The 13725-nt window shown below is 42.9% G+C and overlaps 1 protein-coding gene across 5 annotated transcripts in view; it reads right to left on the bottom strand.

The window, feature by feature from the left end:
* bsna (bassoon presynaptic cytomatrix protein a) overlaps positions 1-13725 on the bottom strand; it is a 141213-nt gene that overhangs the window by 88295 nt on the left and 39193 nt on the right. The gene's annotated exons all lie outside the window — the stretch shown is intronic.

Here is a 13725-nt window from a genome sequence, read left to right as displayed (position 1 = left end):
CACTATAAGCCCCCTGTCTCAGTTACGAAGAAATGACATTAAACAAAAAAACTTTCTTCTGTCACACAAAAAAGAATCTCTGGCTATTATCTCTGGATCGAAGCAGACAGGATATTAGGTTCTATGTTGCTGCCTCCCAAAAGAAAGTAAGTGTGTGTGTGTGTGTGTGTGTGTGTGTGTGTGTGTGTGTGTGTGTGTGTGTGTGTGTGTGTGCGTTCAAGCAAAATAGAGAAAGAGGGTAGGTGTGAGACAGAAGGAGAGAAGGGGAAGAGCTGAAAATGACAGAAACATTTGTCAGCAAATTGCAAGACAATCTTTTCAACATTTATCTAATCAACTCCTTTCTATATTGGTTATCTCTCATACTCACTTTAACAACTTTGCTTCTTTTTATACCCATAATTAACAGTGTTTCCATTATTGTGCCAGCATGTACAGTGCATTACAACAGAACTTCAGCTATAAGTAATAGATGTAATCTATAATATACAGCTGATATTTTAAATCAATTTGTACATATTACAATTTTTTTCCCCAAACATACTGATTATTGCAACTACTATTTGAAGTATTCAGTGTTTGTGCGATCATTTTATAAAAAAAATTTAATAATGACCTTCAGATGTGTCATTTCAAATGTTATCTGTACATAAAACAACAAGTACTGTTCATGTTTATTAAGGTCTGAAAACTAGGGTGGAATGAATTCAGTTTAGTTTCAGAGGATGTGGAACTGAAGAAGATTCTGAAATAAGAAAAATGTGTCCACTTGGTGTCATGTTCTGGTGTATTTTTTGTTTACAGTATGTTGCCATGTACTTCAGACACTAAGCTCAAATTGGCTGGGGTTCCTCCTTCACAACTCATGGGCTAGCCTTGTTGCTGGGAGATGCTCCTGATCATCAAAATGAGCCTGTCTATAAACTGACTTCATGTGCCTCTATAATCAGGGGTTCCAGTAGATGCCAGTCTAGAAAGCCCCCCGAAGGGCAAACAGGCAGGTTTATGAGCTTCTATGATGCTGACATGGAGACCTTTACTCCTGACCCACAGCTGTGAGCTAACATGGCAGCCTCTCCTCAAGAGCCATAACACATGGCAGCCTGTAGTGCAGTACTCCAATGCCTGATATGTGTTTATATATATATATATATATATAAATATATATATATATATATATATATATATATATATATATATATATAAATAAACAAGCACAAACACAGACAGACACACACACACACACACACACACACACACACTCAACTCATATTGTTCCATGCTTGTCTTTTTCATTTTCACTCATACATATACACTGATTTACAGGAAGATAGGGAGGTGCCAGATGTTTTAATCCCATGAACACATTTTAAAATAGTTTTTGTTTCACACATCCTCCAAATAACACTCAGTATAATTCAGCACATAGAAAGCCAACAGTGATGAAACACAAGTAGCACAATTTTAATTAGCAATTATAAATCTAGATTAATAACCTCTGCTATCGTGGAACCCACACTGCCACCCACAAACAGCCAAAAACCAGTCATCAGATGAATACCACCCAGGTGCTGAAAAACAGTGCCCCTTCAGCACCTCTGTTATGGAAAGCAGGAGTGCACATGGCTACAAGGCAGGGTGGCAGAAGCACTCAAAGCTCACCTTCAGTAAGAAGCAAGGAGAGTATCAAGGGGGTAAGAAACAGAAACATGATTCTCTTTGCTTTCCAGAACCTTGGGAGGACAGTAAGAATGAAGCTCCCTGGGTCCTTCCAAGTAGCTGCTCAGCCCTGCTTGGAAACAACCACCTCAGAGCACACTGCAAAATAAGCACCCCTCACCTTTGAACCTTTATTATAACAGAGAGCCCTTTTCTACTACCCCACCTACTGTATGTCTGTGTTTAGCCTGTCACAAGAGTTTTTCACTTCTTCTTTGTCATTTTCTTCTTATCCTTATTCTTCTTCATCCTTATTCTTCTTCATTTTCTCATTGGGGTCACCACAGTGAATCCAAAGTTTCCAAGTAACTCTATCACAAGAGTTATTTACTACATACTCTTAAATGGTACTTTACATAGGATGTCCAGTACCACTAACTAATTAGTGTCATTTTATTAATCATTTAAACAAGATTATTTTAAAATGGGTAGTGACTTAAAAAGAACCTGATCAGATACTGTTTTCCTGACATATTGTCCTATCCAAAAGTATTGGACTGACATGTTAAGTTATTTATTTAGACTCACAGAGGTTGGATGCAAGGGCAGGGTGTTACAAAGGTTACAAATGGTAAGCAGGCACAAAAAGGTAGTGACACACAAAAACGGGGGAATGCCAAAAGTAATGCAAACAGTCACAAAATAAGGAACAGTCATAATATTGTGATATGCAATTGTAACAAAACACAAACACAATGAGAGTTCAAATCAGGTTCCAAAAAACAGAGGCTTATACCACTGGCCTGAGTGGTGGGTGTAGGCCTAAAGCAACTGAACTGAGCACAGTATGTGCAGTCTTTCTTATTCCAAAGACTCACAAGGAAAAAGGAAAAGGTCATGCTGGATGACCGACTGAACGTTTACTGAGGGCACTTTTAGGGTGTAACCTGGTCTTGGGTGCAGAATAGCTTTAAACAACCCGGAGCAAAATCCAGGTGGGTGAAGGTAAATTATATGCCTGAAAATCTCCTACTCTTGTTAGAGGAAACTAGGACTAACAGAAGAACTACTTTATTTTGTGGTCAGAAACCTCTCTGAGGCTGAATCCAAGGTGTTTAAAGGGCCTCCTAGGGACAACTAAGAAAATTGTCATAAGCAAAAAGAATACTTGATAACAAATATGGAGATGGTTGTTGCTTCAGCCATTGTTGAAATGATTTGGAGTTAGACTGAAGGCACAAAATTTTAGCTGACAAGAATCTGGTGTGTTTTACCAGACCTTCTGGTTCAAGGTTCAATATGCTGTGCATTTTGAGATGCTTTTCTGCTCACTTCAGCTGAGTGATTAAGTAAGTTACTGTAACCTTTCGGTCAGCTCACATCTGTCTGACTATCTTCTGTTGACCTCTTTCATCAACACAGTGTTTCTATCTTTAAAAAAAGGAGTGTTTTTTCCTTTATTTCCACATGCCAGATCTAGAGATTCTTGTACATGAAAATCATGGCATGGTCTAAATCAGGGGTGCCCATTACGTCAATCGCGATCGACTGGTCGATCGCAAAGGCATTGTGGGTAGATTGCATGGTATTGAAAAAAAAAGTTGGTGCCAGCCTATCATCAGTCCTCACAATGACATCTGACCTGACCTTTCTCTGACACACGCGTCACTGCGCATGCGCATACAACTGCGCTAAGTGCTGCAAAACTCTAGCAAGCTAGCGAGTAAGAAAGGGGATAAAAATGAGTGGAAAAGCTGGACCAAGTAAAAAGCCGAAGACCTACCACTACCATACGGAGTGGGAGGAGGACTTCTTTTTCACAATGTCATTTTCGAAGTGCGTTTGCCTCATCTGTCAGTCTACAATTGCTTTACCGAAGAAGGGAAATGTGGAGCGCCACTTTCGGACTGTTCATAAAAACTATGACACCGAGTTCCCTCCGAAAAGCGAGCTGAGAAGGAGAAAGGTGAAGGAACTAAAATCCCAGCTGTCCGGACAGCAGTCATTTTTCACACAGCTAACTTCAAAGGCAAGGGCGGCCACTGAAGCATCGTTCCGGGTGAGTCACTTCATCGTTAAAAACAAGAAATCCTTCCAGGATGGAGAGATTGTAAAAGAAGCATTTGTTGAAGCAGCCGACTCGTTGTTCAGAGACTTTAAAAACAAACCAGAAATACTAGCTTCGATCAAAGCTCTCCAGCTATCAAGAAGTACAGTAACACGGCGCAGTGAAGATATGGCTGAGGATTTGACCCAGCAACTTTGGAAGGACATCGCAGATTGTGAGTGTTTCTCACTGCAGATGGACGAGTCTACAGACGTGAGTGACACAGCACAATTGTGCATTTTTATTCGGATGGTGTTTACTGACATGACTGCAAAAGAGGAGCTGTTAACAGTACTGCCCATGAAAGAACACACGCGAGGAGAGGACATATTTCAGTCTTTCAAAAACTATATCGAGAAAACCCAGCTCCCAGTCTGCAAATTGGTGTCCATCACCACGGATGGTGCACCCGCCATGGTTGGCCGCTCGAATGGATTTATCGCCAAGTGCAGGGAGGACGATAATTTTGCAGACTTCCTCAATTACCACTGTATTATACACCAACAAGCATTATGTGCAAAAATGCTCAACATGAAAGAGATAATGGATGTGGCAACAAAGATCACCTGTTCTATTCGGGCCAGATCTCTTCAAAGACGGCTGTTCCGTGCACATCTGGAGAAGTCTTACAGAAGTTCTACAACAAAGCAGGACTTTGGCTTTTACAGCCAATATTTTGTTATTCCCAAGAAGAACGGGGGCTGCTGTTCTCTGAAGACTTACAAGTTCAGTATGCTCACACTCAAGGTTATTGTGCCCCAGATGGGGTCTGAGGACTGGTTTGTGATGATAGACCTCAAAGATGCTTATTTTCACGTAAGCATTTTAACAGTGCACAGTGACTTCCCTGTGTTTGCTTTTGGAGGCAAAGCGTACCACTGTTGTGTTATTCATTTTGTACTAACCCTTTCACCATGCACTTTTACAAAGTGCACGGATGCTGACCTGGCACTGCTGCGTCTCCAGGGTATCCGTGTCCTGAATTAACTGGACGATTGGCTCATTCTGGCAAAGTCAAAGGCTATAGCAGCTAGTCATCAAGATGCTGTGCCTGCCCATATGAGGACTCTAAGCCTCAGGTTGAACCCAAAAAAAGTGTGTGCTTTCTCCTTCTCCCCTTTCTGGGGGTAGCTTTGGACTCCACCACGTTGAGGGCATTTCTGTCCCCTGCTTGTGTGTCTTCTATCTTGTCAGCAGAGAAAGCTTTACGGCTAAGGTGCTCAGACTCGTCTCAGCAGCAGCCAGTCTTCACATGAGTCTCTTCCAGCTCTGGTTCAGGGGTGCAGGCTTTCATCCTCGCAGACATCCCCTCAGGTTAATAAGGGTTATGCACCAAGGGTTATGCACTATCAACCCACTGCCTACTGTGGTTTTCTTTCTCTCATCCGGCCCCTCTGGGCCTGGATGCCTTAGTACAAACGTGGCTGAGGCTCCATCTGTACGCCTTTCCTCTGGTTACTCTGCTCCTGCAAGTCCTAGTCAGAGTGTGCCATGACCATTGCAAATCTCCCACTCTCTTGAGAGAGGCCAAGGCAAGGAGCAGAGCCAACTTCAGGGTCAGAAACTTCTCAGAGGCTGACTTCATGTGCTCAAAGGGAACTTCCAGCAGCCCCTCCAGGACCACAGTGAGGTCCCAGGAAGAAAGGCACGGTCTGCAAGAAGGCCTCAGCCGCCTGACACCACACAGAAAGCGAGAGACTAGAGGGTGCCTACCCAAGGAGTCCCCCGAGGACAGGTTCGTGGTTTGCAGCAATGGCGGCCACGTACACTTTTAAAGTAGATGCGGACAGGCCCCGAGAAAAGAGAGACTGCAGGAACTCCAGCACTGTACCGACCAGGCAGTGAACTGGATCCTGACAGTGTTCATCACACCAGAGGTGAAAAAGCCTCCACTTCAGAACATATAGCTTCCTAGTGGAGCGAGCCCTAGCATTCAGTAGAGTATTGGTCACCTCAGATGAGAGGCCCCTCAGGGGCCATACCCAAAGCTTCCACATCTTGGGTCGGGGGTGTAGGATTGCCCCCTGCAACTGAGAGAGGAGATCCTCCCTGACGAGAACCTCCTCCCTGACGAGAACCTCCATGAAGTGCCGTTCAGGAAGGAGGCTAGGGCCATGAACCAACTCAAGAGGGCCAACGAGGGGCAACTAGGAGTTGGTTGACCGGTCGTGGCACACTTTGCTAGGGCTTGCGGGAGCAGAGCTACCGAGGGGAAGGTGCACAAATGGAGCCTTGGCCACGTCCATACCAATTTTGCGCCACCACATGGGGGTGGAGACATCACTCCCCGGGCCTCAGCACCTGCCTCGACAGGAAGTCTGCCTCCCAACTTACAAGCCCAGGGATGAAAATCGCTCTCAGCAAAAGGAACCTGGTCTCTGCCCAGAGCAGAATCTGCTGTGCCAACCTAAAACGGGGGCACAAATGCATGACCACCCTGATGATTGACATGGGGAACCACCTCAGTGCTGCCTGAACACCCTCGGCCTAGCCAAATAGCTTTCACCGCTGAGAAGATGGAAGCCACCCGAGCGGGAGACAGATGTGCCCGCATTGTGGTGGAGTCCAAAACTACCCCCAGAAAGGTGGTTCTCTGAGAAGGAGAAAGCACACACTTTTCTGGGTTCAACCTGAGGCCTAGAGACCTCATATGGGCAAGCACAGCATCTCGATGACTGGCCGCCAAAGCCTTCGACTGGGCCAGAATGAGCCAGTTATCCAGGTAATTCAGTACACGGATGCCATGGAGGCACAATGGTGCTTGGGCAGTGTCCATGCACTTTGTAATCGTGCATGGTGAAAGGGCTAGGCCAAAAGGAAGAACACAATACCGGTACACTTCGCACCCAAAAGTGAACCTGAGGAACTTCCTGTGCTCTGGCAGAATGTGAAAATAAGCGTCCCGGAATCCCGCCCTGGGAGGGGCACATGCTCTATGGCCCCTTGTTTCAAGAGTGAGAGAAGTTCCTCTTGGAGGAACACCGCCTGGAGCCTGCCAACAATGGTGGACAGCACACCCTGGAAGCGTGGAGGACGGGAGGAGAACTGGATCCTTTTCTACGGTATCCAGGACTCACTGAGGCACCCCTGGCAGAAGTTTCCACGCTGCCTGGCTGTCCGACAGTGGTGTCAACCTCGCGGAGACCTCCCAGGTGCCCTGAAACTGGCAGGTGCCAACCCAGGGAGATCCTTGCAAGGGAGAGGAGCAGGCACAGACCCCACTGCTCCCTGAAATGCCAGAGGCGGCGGGGCAGGCAGTAGGAAAGCCTGAATGCAGCCGACTGGCATTTTACCTCTTGGTGCCTGTTGATGACAGTAATCCCTGCATCGCAGAACAAGCCCTGAGGTGACACCGGGGCGTCCAGGAGAGAGGACATATCCTCATCTTTAATATTAGTTAAATTGAGCCACAGGTGACTCTCTGTGGCAACCAGTGCAGCCATTGCACGGTCTATGGCACGGGCCGTCTGCTTTATGGCACAAAGCGCAAAGTCAGTGGCTTGGTGGAGCTCAGATACCACCAGATAGAGGTCTGGTAAAAACGGCAGCCGCCCACGTGAAGGTGACCTGTGGCCTGAAAGCGGTCGTCTAGCTTATAACTTACGACACTTACTTCCTCTTCAGGCCAATCTAATTTTAGCCTAAACACAGCACGTGTCACCGCCTTGAGGAGCTCCAAGAACGCAATTGATTGTGTTGGCTGTTCATAGGGGGAAGCCCCTCCCCGCCCACATAGAGCTCCTCAGAGCCCGAGGCGGAAGCAGCATGCTCTTTTCTGGGTTGGGAGAAATCGCAGCGTGAGCTCCCGAAACCGAAATCGAGTGAACGGAGTTAGGGGAGAGGGAAAGAGAAAGGGAAAAACCTGTCTCTTGCTCCATATCTGCTAACTCAACCTGCGAACCCTGTGATCATAGCTGCTGTGCAGCCTCGGCGGACGCAAGACTTGAACAACGAGGCGCAGCCAAAGCTGAAAAATACAGCCAGGCGGGATCAGAGAGTACGCAGTAGGAATCCCTCACATTGCACGCAGCCGGCTCCCTCGAGAGCCGACCGAGCATATGCCTCTCCCAAACAAACAATGCAGAGTGCGTGTCGTCCCCTGTGATAAAGCGGGGGCATCGATGCATGCATCTCTTAAAATGCTTACTTTGCAACATATTATTGTTTCCTCACCTAGCTTTCCCTAAAATATATATTTTTCTCTCCCTGTACTAGACAGACAGGACAAACAATTGACAGCGCTTCCTGAAGACAAAGAAGCTGGAGTAGTGTGACGTAGATGCCCTAATATGGACTTGCAGAGTAATCACTCTGTCACGTGTCCTTCCCGAGCCATTAAAATGGCATGTGTGCACACAGAGCTTAAGACACAACTTCCTCATAGAAGCATTCCCATAGCGTCAGCACTGACGCAGCATCGAGTTCCCTCGAAAGGGAACTGATCATACAAAGCAGAACTTATAAACCAAGAAATTAATTGCACTTTCCAAAGCCTGCCCCAGCCCTGACAACAGTTCTTAGTGTTAAAGTCAATAACTGTGGAACAGTATGGGAACAAAACCTACACCCTGCTGTATCTTTGTGCTCCCGGAACCTGTACCAAAGTAAAGAAGAAATAGTGTTAAGGCTGTTAATTGACTCTATTTCTGACTTTGTGTGCACTATGATATGCGTCATAGTGACAGGATGTGCATAGTCGGCCTTGCATTTGCAGTATCCCTGATTAGGACAAAGTTACTGTACATGAAAGAATTAAGGTGGACTTAAAATGTCCTGACAGGATGTACCAACACCAGAGTGTAGATCACATGCAGGAGTTTCTTTATGGAATAGGAATGGTCCAGTGGGTGTAAAATGTAACATTACAACCTGCTACATAATTTTTTCATTATTGTCATCCTTAAGGCAGAAATTAAGGACATATACTAAAATAGTCCATTCAAATAGCAAAATTAGGATAATCATATTTTTATTCTGTTATGTACTATACCCACATCAAATGATGACAAAGGAGACAGAATCCTATTCAGAGATTATTTGGAGGACATTTGTTATGGATAAAGTTATGAGTTAACTAAGTGAGTCATGAGTGTAAGGGATCAGCGGTTGATCTTCTTACTTTTTACACTGTGGCTATATTTTTTAGCGTAGGAAAGCACACAAAATTAATTAAAACTATAAACTGCAGATTAAAAACTGCAGAAAACTATATCCTACATGCAATGCACACTTTCATATTTAACTATATTATTAAATTAAAAGGAACAATGCCTAATATAATGTCTAAAAACTTTCCAAATCTGTGTAAGAAAAAAAATACTATACCATAAAGTATATATTTACAGAAAAAAAAAAGTTAGGTAATTTAAGTAAGTTTTTGTACTTTATCCCTTCTGGAGAGCCATAATGCAGCCTGGATGAGACACCAGTTAATCACATGGCAAAATGTACACTCATATTTTTCAAATTCACTCATGCCAAGGAAAAATGCAAAGTATCTAGCTGTTTTTGGGAGATGTAAGAAACCAATGAAACTGTTGAAAAATCACACAGGGATGTATTATGCCTCTGTGAAGTCCCCTCCTGCACGATCGTCCCAGTCCCCAATAAACCCTCCATCACTGGACTGAATGACTACAGGCCTGTCGCTCTAACATCTGTTGTCATTAAGACCGTTGAACAGCTGGTATTGGCCCAACTAAAGACCGTCACACAGCAGATGCTGGATCCCCTACAGTTTGCCTACTGTGCAAACATATCAGTGGATGACACAGTCAACATTGGACTGCACTACATTCTGCAACACCTGGACTGCCCAGGGACATACGCCTGGATTCTGTTTGGTGACTTTAGTTCGGCTTTTACAGTTTTTTACAATCGCTATGACAGTTTTTTCAATACATTTAACAAGTTTCCTAAACTCTTAACACGGTTAGCACAACATCCATCTTTTTAGGCTATACAATTAACACATTTCTTGTTGCTTTGATACAAAATGCATATAGTTAACACCAATTTAAAATGCTTGAACTTCTTTTACACACAAGCTCAACCAAGACCAAAACAATGTCATTTTACAGTCAAATTTACAAATGCTTTCACACTGTATGTCAAAACAGATAACATCAGGTTCTAAACATAACTTATATAGGCTAAAGTCAAAGTGAACAGCTGTTCATATTGTGAATTGAATCACAAATACAGTATATTCCCTGTATTTTATTCCATTGCTAATGAGAAACAGCTTATTGCAGTTATGAAAATATATAAATCACAGCTGATTCCCATCTAGGAACTACACTCAGGTGTTGAGGTTTTTTCAATCGCATTATCATATGTTCTAAAAGAGGACTTTTTGGGCTGATCTTGGAAAAGGAACAATATAGAACAACACAAAGAAAGAAAGAAAAAGAAAGAAAGAAAGAAAGAAAGAAAGAAAGAAAGAAAGAAAGAAAGAAAGAAAGAAAGAAAGAAACTGCACAAGGGAGAGGAAGACTAGTACCAGGACATGTATGACTGTATGCCTCCAGTCTCTAATATGTAACTGTATTTTGTCCCTCTAAAGATTCAATGTCTACCTCCCTCAGGGGGCAGAGGAAAGCTCTTGAATGAAGAACAGTAACTTGCTATTGTCAACATGGTGATTGCTGACAATGAAATAAAACTGAAGGACATTCAGTCCAGAGTTGTAGAGGACAACCTTGTCTGTGGGAACATTGCAGCAATCAGCATAACATCCATTTCTCAGACTCTAGCTAAACACAGAGTCAAAATGAAACAACTATACAAAGTTCCTTTTGAAAGGAACAGTGAGCGCATCAAAGAACTACGTCACCAATACAGTACGTGCAGGTAAGGTTATGCAATTCCACTATTCCCGTGCAGTCACAGCCTGGTTTGACGTCCATCCAAGGATGATGTCCCATTTCCTTGCCCCTTACTCCCCTTTCCTCAACCCCATTGAGGAGTTTTTCTCAGCCTGGTGATGGAAGGATTTTGACCATCGTCCACATGACCAAATGTCCCTCCTGGATGCAATGGTTACTGCAGGTCAAGTCATCACAGCTGAACACTGCCAGGGGTGGAAAAGGCATGCCAAAATATTCTTCCAACAATGCCTTGCCAGAGAAGATATCAGGTGTGATGTGGATGAGAATATGTGGCCAAATGCAGAAGACTGGGCAGATTAGAAGATTACTTTGTTTTTTATTATAATTCCGGTGCTTTTTCTGTTTGTATACTGTATCTTGCAGTAATGTCCTTTTGCAAATAAAGTCTTTACTGCAGCAATTCTGTGTCTGTATAATTTTTTTTACATAAACTGTACATTTAATAAAGCTACTTTGAGATGGTCATTCATTTTTTTATTGAATTTCTGCAGCAAAATAAACAAAATGCATGTATTTACTAAACCCAACAAAACAAAAATGTAGAGAGGCTTCAAACGAAACTACAGTGCAAAACACAATCTATGATCAATACAATATACTGTCTATTGTATAAGGGCAGTCCTGACACATAAAATAATGCAGTTTCTGTAATTTCAGCTGATGATACTGTATTTTCTGTCATTGTGTTATGATTGACTAAATGTTCCTGTTGGAAGAGAACATGTGTTAGTGAATAATTATTTGATTTTGAAACATGTTTGCAGTGTTTTGTTAGACATAGTGTATTGTGTAAGTTTGTATTTTGAAAATTAGTTTTGGGGTTTAGTTTACAATGTGTGATTTTGAGCATGAAATTAGCCGTTTTGCCAATTGTGTGTTTTAGGTGTGTTGGTGCGTTCAGAGTTTAGGAAACTTGTTAAATGTATTGAAAAAACTGTCATAGCCATTGGAAAAAACTGTAATACTACTGTATAATTCCGGAAATTCTCCACTCCAAACTCCTAAGTCTCACTATACCCCCTTCCATCTGTCAGTGAATCACCAGCTTCCTGACAAACAGGAAACAACAGGTGAGACTGGGAGGTGTCACCTCCAGCATTCGGACAATCAGCACTGGCTCTCCACACGGATGTGTCCTCTCCCCACTGCTATTCTCCCTCTACACTAATGACTGCACTTCAAGTGACCGAACTGTTAAACTCCTGAAATTTGCAGATGATACTATGCTCATTGGACTCATCCAAGATGGAGATGAATCTGCATACCGACAGGAGGTACTATCATTTCCCAAGACCTGAAATGGAAGTGCAACATAAACTCTATCATCAAAAAGGCCCAGCAGAGGAAGTACTTTCTACGTCAGTTAAGGAAGTATGGTCTGCCGCAGGAGTTGTTGATGCTGTTCTACACTGCAGTCATAGAATCTGTCCTATGCACATCCATCACCATCTGGTTTGGTGCAACAACAAAACAGGACAGAAACAGACTGCAACGCACGGTTAGAACAGCAAAAAAAAGAATTGGCGCCCCCTTGCCCACTCTCCAGGACTTGTATGACACAAGAACCAGAAACCGGACAGTAAAAATCACCCCTGACCCTTTGCACCCTGGACCCTCCTCCCTTCTGGTAGGCACTACAGAACTTTGTTTACTAAAACTGCCAGACACAGGAAGTTTCTTTCTTCAGGCAATCACCCTGATTAACAACTCACCATAATTATATTCACTGCTTCTTATCATAAGTACTGCATTATCAGTCAGCAGATTATCTGTATATTACACACTACTACTGCTGAATATTGCACAAAAAGCATAATATTGCACAATACTGTTATTTGCACTCCCAGACGTTATGTACATAACTGATCGTTCATATTCTATATTCATATTTTAGATATTTTATTCATTCTATATTCATATTTTATACTCATTCTGTCTATATTGTGTATCATCGCCTGCATTGTTTTCTTGTATAGTATAGTGTTATTTATGTCTGTACCTTTGAGAGTCACAAACTGCTGGAACCAAATTCCTTGTGTGTGTCAACACACTTGGCCAATAAACCTGATTCTGATTCTGACTCAGTTTGTGTCTTTAAAAGCCTTATTCCATGGAAATGTCTTTTTTGTTTATTCTATGTTTATCCCCAGCAAATAGCAATAAAGGCTTTAAAAAAAAAGCATTAAAACATAAGAAAACAGCATTATCACTAATGTTTTATTTGTCCTAACACTAATATTGTCATTGCCCTAAGTAATACCAACATAAGCTTTACACCAACATCAATCTTATCCCAAGACACATCATGCAAGAAAACATTTCATTTGGCAAAGAGCCGATTCTTACAAAACTTTCTTAGAATACTAATTTGATATTTGTAATTCCAGCACATTCTTACTCGGAACTGAAACTTGAAAAGCAAGTGTTATGGAGTTGATTGACATCATTACTAAAGGGTACAATAGGTAATCCCAAACATATAACTGCTCATTGCTGTAAGGAACTTTACAAAAGCTTTGTTAACATCCTTTTCATGGAAGGTTCCAACTATTCTTCTCTTGACAACCTGATTATAATTCACAATGCATTACCAAGCTGTGTCGAGTGGATGCTCAGAATGTAGCAACTGATGCAGTGCCTAGTTCAGGAGTGGGGATGGATAAGGTGCTTGTTCAGTCTCTTGTAATTCTGAGAATAGAATATTACAACTTTCTGCTGGCAGGTCTACCTCTGAACGCAATTCAACCTCGGCAAATGATCAAAATGCAGCTGCATTCAACCTGCCTAAGTTCTCACACCCCACCCAACTGCTGCACTCTCCAGTTGCACACATCAGATTCAAAGCTCGTATCACTTCTTGCTCCACCACATGCTGTATCAGATCTACTAGCACTGCCTAACTGCAGTTTCATGCACATCAGGACTATTTTCTGTTCTTGCACCAAGGTGGTGGCATGAATTTCCCCTGGTTATCCAATCAGCAGAAGACACTGGCTTTTTGGAGAGGACCAACCTGCTAGAGCACAAATATCCTGGTGGAACACCCCTAACCAGAATTCAAGGCAATAC

Source organism: Tachysurus fulvidraco, chromosome 14, assembly GCF_022655615.1.
Source record: "Tachysurus fulvidraco isolate hzauxx_2018 chromosome 14, HZAU_PFXX_2.0, whole genome shotgun sequence".
In the NCBI taxonomy this organism is placed as follows: domain Eukaryota; kingdom Metazoa; phylum Chordata; class Actinopteri; order Siluriformes; family Bagridae; genus Tachysurus; species Tachysurus fulvidraco.
Note: the sequence above shows the minus strand (reverse complement) of the source record. Positions and strands in the feature narration are given on the sequence as shown.